Consider the following 8,818-nt stretch of genomic DNA (forward strand, 5'->3'; position numbering starts at 1 on the left):
TAATAGAGACAGTAGATGTAGCTGGACAGTCATAATATAATAGAGACAGTAGATCTAAATGGTCTGTCATAATATATTAGAGACAGTAGATCTAGCTGGTCTGTCATAATATAATAGAGACAGTAGATCTAGCTGGTCTGTCATAATATAATAGAGTAGGTAGATCTTGCTGGTCTATCATAATACATTAGAGACAGTAGATCTAGCTGGTCTGTCATATTATAATAGAGACAGTAGATCTAGCTGGTCTGTCATAATACAATAGAGACAGTAGATCTAGCTGGTCTGTCATAATATAAAAGAGACAGTAGATCTAGCTGGTCTGTCATAATATAACAAGAACAGTAGATCTAGCTGGTCTGACATAATTTAGTAGAGACAGTAGATCTAGCTGGTGTGTCATAATACAATAGAGACAGTAGATCTAGCTCGTCTGTCATATTATTATAGAGAGAGTAGATCTAGCTGGTCTGTCATAATATAATAGAGTAGGTAGATCTTGCTGGTCTATCATAATAAATTAGAGACAGTAGATCTAGCTGGTAGGTCATAATATAATAGAGACAGTAGATCTAGCTGGTCTGTCATATTATTATAGAGACAGTAGATCTAGCTGGTCTGTCATATTATTATAGAGACAGTAGATCTAACTGGTCTGTCATAATATAATAGAGACGGTAGATCTAGCTGGTCTGTCATAATATAATAGAGACAGTAGATCTAGCTGGTTGGTCATAATATTATAGAGACAGTAGATCTAGCTGGTCTGTCTTAATTTAATAGAGACATTAGATCAAGCTGGTCAGTCATAGTATAATAGAGAATGTAGATCTAGCTGGTCTGCCATAATATGATAGAGCCATTAGATCAAGCTGGTCTTAGTATAATAGAGAATGTAGATCTACCTGGTCTGTCATAATTTGATAGAGACAGTAGATCAAGCTGGTCTGTCATAATATAACAAGAACAGTAGATCTAGCTGGTTTGTCATAATATAATAGAGACAGTAGATGTAGCTGGACAGTCATAATATAATAGAGACAGTAGATCTAAATGGTCTGTCATAATATATTAGAGACAGTAGATCTAGCTGGTCTGTCATAATATAATAGAGACAGTAGATCTAGCTGGTCTGTCATAATATAATAGAGTAGGTAGATCTTGCTGGTCTATCATAATACATTAGAGACAGTAGATCTAGCTGGTCTGTCATATTATAATAGAGACCGTAGATCTAGCTGGTCTGTCATAATACAATAGAGACAGTAGATCTAGCTGGTCTGTCATAATATAATAGAGACAGTAGATCTAGCTGGTTGGTCATAATATAATAGAGACAGTAGATCTTGCTGGTCTGTCATATTATTATAGAGACAGTAGATCTAGCTGGTCTGTCATATTATTATAGAGAGAGTAGATCTAGCTGGTCTGTCATAATATAACAAGAACAGTAGATCTAGCTGGTCTGTCATAATAGAATACAGACAGTAGATCCATCTGGTCTGTCATAAAATAATAGAGTAGGTAGATCTAGCTGGTTGGTCATAAAATATAGAGACAGTAGATCTAGCTGGTCTGTCATAATATAACAAGAACAGTAGATCTAGCTGGTCTGTCATAGTACAATAGAGAGAGAAGATCTAGCTGGTCAGTCATAATATAATAGAGACAGTAGATCTAAATGGTCTGTCATAATATATTAGAGACAGTAGATCTAGCTGGTCTGTCATAATATAATAGAGACAGTAGATCTAGCTGGTCTGTCATAATATAATAGAGTAGGTAGATCTTGCTGGTCTATCATAATACATTAGAGACAGTAGATCTAGCTGGTCTGTCATATTATAATAGAGACCGTAGATCTAGCTGGTCTGTCATAATACAATAGAGACAGTAGATCTAGCTGGTCTGTCATAATATAATAGAGACAGTAGATCTAGCTGGTTGGTCATAATATAATAGAGACAGTAGATCTTGCTGGTCTGTCATATTATTATAGAGACAGTAGATCTAGCTGGTCTGTCATATTATTATAGAGAGAGTAGATCTAGCTGGTCTGTCATAATATAACAAGAACAGTAGATCTAGCTGGTCTGTCATAATAGAATACAGACAGTAGATCCATCTGGTCTGTCATAAAATAATAGAGTAGGTAGATCTAGCTGGTTGGTCATAAAATATAGAGACAGTAGATCTAGCTGGTCTGTCATAATATAACAAGAACAGTAGATCTAGCTGGTCTGTCATAGTACAATAGAGAGAGAAGATCTAGCTGGTCAGTCATAATATAATAGAGACAGTAGATCTAAATGGTCTGTCATAATATATTAGAGACAGTAGATCTAGCTGGTCTGTCATAATTTAATAGACACAGTAGATAAAGTTGGTATGTTGTAATATAATAGAGACTGTAGTTCCCGCTGGTCTGTCATAATATAATAGAGACAGTAGATCTAGCTGGTCTGTCATAATATAATAGAGGCAGTAGATCTGGCTGGACTGTCATAAGAGACTGTCGATCTTGCTGGTCTGTCGTAAAGAATTGGAGACAGTAGATCAAGCTGGTCTGTCATAATATAATAGAGTCGGTAGATCTTGCTGGTCTATCATAATAAATTAGAGACAGTAGATCTAGCTGGTTGTAACGGCGTTCGTCTGTTGAAGAAAGAGAGTCGGACCGAAATGCAGCGTGTTGGTTACTCATGACTTTAATGAAATGAATCGCGGTACATGAAATAACTTAATACAAAAACAACAAACGGAACGTGAAACCTATTACAGCCTATCTGGTGAAACTACACAAAGACAGGAACAATCACCCACGAAATCACCCCCAGTACTGAGATGAAGCCCAGTACTGAGATGAAGCTCAGGCAGGTAGTAGGCTCCGGTAAATCCTGGCTGGAAGATTCAGGTTGACAAGCAGATCTGGAAGAGACTGGTTGTCTGGCAGATCTGGAAGAGACTGGTTGTCTGGCAGATCTGGAAGAGACTGGTTGTCTGGCTGCGCTGGGCTGACTGGCGGCACTGGTGGCGCTGGGCAGACTGGGAGCACTGGCGGCGCTGGGCAGACTGGCGGCGCTGGGCAGACTGGCGGCGCTGGGCAGACTGGGAGCACTGGCGGCGCTGGGCAGACTGGCGGCGCTGGGCAGACTGGGAGCACTGGCGGCGCTGGGCAGACTGGGAGCACTGGCGGCGCTGGGCAGACTGGCGGCGCTGGGCAGACTGGGAGCACTGGCGGCGCTGGGCAGACTGGGAGCACTGGCGGCGCTGGGCAGACTGGGCGCTGGGCAGACTGGGAGCACTGGCGGCGCTGGGCAGACTGGGAGCACTGGCGGCGCTGGGCAGACTGGGAGCACTGGCGGCGCTGGGCAGACTGGGAGCACTGGCGGCGCTGGGCAGACTGGGAGCACTGGCGGCGCTGGGCAGACTGGGAGCACTGGCGGCGCTGGGCAGACTGGGAGCACTGGCGGCGCTGGGCAGACTGGGAGCACTGGCGGCGCTGGGCAGACTGGGAGCACTGGCGGCGCTGGGCAGACTGGCGGCGCTGGGCAGACTGGGAGCACTGGCGGCGCTGGGCAGACTGGGAGCACTGGCGGCGCTGGGCAGACTGGGAGCACTGGCCGCGCTGGGCAGACTGGGAGCACTGGCGGCGCTGGGCAGACTGGGAGCACTGGCGGCGCTGGGCACTGGCAGCGCTGGGCAGCCTGGGAGCACTGGCGGCGCTGGGCAGACGGGAGACTCCGGCAGCGCAGGAGAGGAGAAAGGCTCTGGCTGCGCTAAACAGGCGGGAGACTCCGACAGCGCAGGAGAGGAGAAAAGCGCTGGCTGCGCTGAAGAGGCGAGGCGCACTGGAGGCCTGGTACGTGGTGCTGGAACTGGTGGTACTGGATCGAGGACACGCACAGGAAGCCTGGTGCGGGGAGCTGCTACCGGAGGACTGGTGTGTGGAGGTGGCTCTGGATAGACCGGACCGTGCAGGCGCACTGGAGCTCTTGAGCAACGAGCCTGCCCAAGCTTACCTGGCTCGAAGCCCACTCTAGCCCGGCCAATAGGAAGGGCTGGTATGTGCCGCACCTGGCTATGCACCCGCACTGGAAACACCGTGCGCTCCATAGCATAACACTGTGCCTGCCCGGTCTCTCTAGCCCAACGGTGAGCACAGGGAGTTTGCGCAGGTCTCCTACCTGGCATAACCATACTCTCTTCTAGCCACCCCCCAATAATTTTTTTGGGCTGCTTTTCAGGCTTCCAACCGCGTCGCCGTGCTGCCTCCTCATAGAGGCATGGAGTATACGACGTGGGAAGAAATTGACAGGTGGGCGGCCGACCCAGAGAGAGTGCAGGCGCCCGCCTGGGATTCGCTTCAGCAGTGCGAAGAGGGCTACAGGCGAATGGAGTCAAAAAGGAAAACACGGCGACGCAGAGCGAAAACCGAAAGTAACCCCCAAATATTTATTGGGGGAGAGCGCAGAGAGTGAGTGGCTGAGTCAGGAGTCAGACCTGAGCCTACTCTCCCTGTTAATTGTGAGGAGCAGCAATATAAGGACTTCTGGTCTTGAGAGATGATATTAGACGGAAAAGGACCTGGGCTCAGCCTGGAGTATATCGCCGTCCCAAGGAAGAAATAGATGCGAATAAAGTGGAGAGGCGCCTTCTTCCCACGTCGTATACTCCATGCCTCTACCGTCCATAACGTCCTCCTTTCGCTGCTGAAACTGTCACTGTCGTAGCCAGTTTACACACTGCTCGGTCCGTGAGTGGTGGGTGATTCTGTTACGGCGTTCGTCTGTTGAAGAAAGAGAGTCGGACCGAAATGCAGCGTGTTGGTTACTCATGACTTTAATGAAATGAATCGCGGTACATGAAATAACTTAATACAAAAACAACAAACGGAACGTGAAACCTATTACAGCCTATCTGGTGAAACTACACAAAGACAGGAACAATCACCCACGAAATACAAAGCGAAACTATGGCTCCCTAAATACGGTTCCCAATCAGAGACAACGATAAGCACCTGACTCTGATTGAGAATCGCCTCAGGCAGCCAAGCCTAACAACACCCCTAATCAGCCACGATCCCAAATAATACAAACCCCAATACGAAAACAACATATAAACCCATGTCACACCCTGGCCGACCCAAACATATAACAAAAACACAAAATAGAATGACCAAGGCGTGACACTGGTAGGTCATAATAAATTAGAGACAGTAGATCTAGCTGGACTGTCATAATACAATAGAGACGGTAGATCTAGCTGGTCTGTCATAAATATAATAGAGACAGTAGATCTAGCTGGTCTGTCATAATATAATAGACACAGTAGATAAAGCTGGTATGTTGTAATATAATAGAGACAGTAGATCTAGCTGGTCTGTCATAATATAACAAGAACAGTAGATCTAGCTGGTCTGTCATAATTTAGTAGAGACAGTAGATAAAGCTGGTCTTTTGTAATTTAATAGAGACAGTAGATCTAGCTGGTCTGTCTAAGTAATAGTGACAGTAGATTTAGCTCATCTGTCATAATATAATAGAGACAGTAGATCTACCTGGTCTGTCATATTATAATAGAGACAGTAGATCTAGCTGGTCTGTCATAATACAATAGAGACCGTAGATCTAGCTGGTCTGTCATAATATAATAGAGACAGTAGATCTAGCTGGTCTGTCATAATATAATAGAGACAGTAGATCTAGCTGGTCTGTCATAATATAATAGACGGTAGATCTAAATGGTCTGTCATAATATATTAGAGACAGTAGATCTAGCTGGTCTGTCATAATACAATAGAGACATTAGATCAAGCTGGTCTGTCTGTCATAGTATAATAGAGAATGTAGATCTACCTGGTCTGCCATAATATAATAGAGACAGTATATCTAGCTGGTCTGTCATAACGTAATAGAGACAGTAGATCTAGCTGGTCTGTCATAATATAATAGAATAGGTAGATCTAGCTTGTCTGTCATAATGTAATAGTGACAGTAGATCTAGTTGGTCTGTCATAATATAATAGAGACTGTAGTTCTAGCTGGTCTGTCATAATATAATAGAGACAGTAGATCTAGCTGGTATGTCATAATATAATAGAATAGGTAGATCTTGCTGGTCTGTCATAGTGTAATAGTGACAGTAGATCGAGTTGGTCTGTCATAATGTAATAGAGACTGTAGTTCTAGCTGGTCTGTCATAGTATAATAGAGAATGTAGATCTACCTGGTCTGCCATAATATAAAAGAGACAGTAGATCTACCTGGTCTGTCATAATATAATAGAGACAGTAGATCTATCTGGTCTGTCATATTATAATAGAGACAGTAGATCTAGCTGGTCTGTCATATTATAATCGAGACAGTAGATCTAGCTGGACAGTCATAATATAATAGAGACAGTAGATCTAAATGGTCTGTCATACTATATTAGAGACAGTAGATCTAGCTGGTCTGTCATAATACAATAGAGACAGATCTAGCTGGTCTGTCATAATATAATAGAGACAGTAGATCTACCTGGTCTGTCATAATATAATAGAGACAGTAGATCTAGCTGGTCTGTCATAGTACAATAGAGACAGTAGATCTAGCTGGTCTGTCATAGTATAATAGAGACAGTAGATCTAGCTGGTCAGTCATAATATAATAGAGACAGTAGATCTAAATGGTCTGTCATAATATATTAGAGACAGTAGATCTAGCTGGTCTGTCATAATACAATAGAGACATTAGATCAAGCTGGTCTGTCTGTCATAGTATAATAGAGAATGTAGATCTACCTGGTCTGCCATAATATAATAGAGACAGTAGATCTAGCTGGTCTGTCATAACGTAATAGAGACATTAGATCTAGCTGGTCTGTCATAATATAATAGAGACAGTAGATCTAGCTGGTCTGTCATAATATAATAGAATAGGTAGATCTTGCTGGTCTGTCATAGTGTAATAGTGACAGTAGATCGAGTTGGTCTGTCATAATGTAATAGAGACCGTAGATCTAGCTTGTCTGTCATAATGTAATAGTGACAGTAGATCTAGTTGGTCTGTCATAGTGTAATAGTGACAGTAGATCGAGTTGGTCTGTCATAATGTAATAGAGACCGTAGATCTAGCTGGTCTGTCATAATGTAATAGTGACAGTAGATCTAGTTGGTCTGTCATAATATAATAGAGACTGTCGATCTTGCTGGTCTGTCGTAATATAACAAGAACAGTAGATCTAGCTGGTCTGTCATAATTTAGTAGAGACAGTAGATAAAGCTGGTCTTTTGTAATTTAATAGAGACAGTAGATCTAGCTGGTCTGTCATAAAGTAATAGTGACAGTAGATTTAGCTCATCTGTCATAATATATCAGAGACCGTAGATCTTGCTGGTCTGTCATAATATAATAGAGACAGTAGATCAAGCTGATCTGTCTTAATTTAGTAGAGACAGTAGATGTAGCTTCTCTGTCATAATATAAAAGAGACAGTAGATCTAGCTGGTCTGTCATATTATAATAGAGACAGTAGATCTACCTGGTCTGTCATATTATAATAGAGACAGTAGATCTAGCTGGTCTGTCATAATATAATAGAGACAGTAGATCTAGCTGGTCTGTCATAGTACAATAGAGACAGTAGATCTAGCTGGTCTGTCATAGTATAATAGAGACAGTAGATCTAGCTGGTCAGTCATAATATAATAGAGACAGTAGATCTAAATGGTCTGTCATAATATATTAGAGACAGTAGATCTACCTGGTCTGTCATAATACAAGAGACATTAGATCAAGCTGGTCTGTCTGTCATAGTATAATAGAGAATGTAGATCTACCTGGTCTGCCATAATATAATAGAGACAGTAGATCTAGCTGGTCTGTCATAACGTAATAGAGACAGTAGATCTAGCTGGTCTGTCATAATATAATAGAGACAGTAGATCTAGCTGGTCTGTCATAATATAATAGAATAGGTAGATCTTGCTGGTCTGTCATAGTGTAATAGTGACAGTAGATCGAGTTGGTCTGTCATAATGTAATAGAGACCGTAGATCTAGCTTGTCTGTCATAATGTAATAGTGACAGTAGATCTAGTTGGTCTGTCATAGTGTAATAGTGACAGTAGATCGAGTTGGTCTGTCATAATGTAATAGAGACCGTAGATCTAGCTGGTCTGTCATAATGTAATAGTGACAGTAGATCTAGTTGGTCTGTCATAATATAATAGAGACTGTCGATCTTGCTGGTCTGTCGTAAAGAATTGGAGACAGTAGATCAAGCTAGTCTGTCATAATATAATAGAGACAGTAGATCTAGCTGGTCTGTCATATTATAATAGAGACAGTAGATCTAGCTGGTCTGTCATAATATAACAAGAACAGTAGATCTAGCTGGTCTGTCATAATTTAGTAGAGACAGTAGATAAAGCTGGTCTTTTGTAATTTAATAGAGACAGTAGATCTAGCTGGTCTGTCATAAAGTAATAGTGACAGTAGATTTAGCTCATCTGTCATAATATATCAGAGACCGTAGATCTTGCTGGTCTGTCATAATATAATAGAGACAGTAGATCAAGCTGATCTGTCTTAATTTAGTAGAGACAGTAGATGTAGCTTCTCTGTCATAATATAAAAGAGACAGTAGATCTAGCTGGTCTGTCATATTATAATAGAGACAGTAGATCTACCTGGTCTGTCATATAATAGAGACAGTAGATCTAGCTGGTCTGTCATATTATTATAGAGACAGTAGATCAAGCTGGTCTGTCATAATATAACAAGAACAGTAGATCTAGAAGGTTTGTCATAGTACAATAGAGACAGTAGATCTAG

Source organism: Oncorhynchus gorbuscha, linkage group LG01 (genome assembly GCF_021184085.1).
Source record: "Oncorhynchus gorbuscha isolate QuinsamMale2020 ecotype Even-year linkage group LG01, OgorEven_v1.0, whole genome shotgun sequence".
Taxonomy (NCBI): Eukaryota; Metazoa; Chordata; class Actinopteri; order Salmoniformes; family Salmonidae; genus Oncorhynchus; species Oncorhynchus gorbuscha.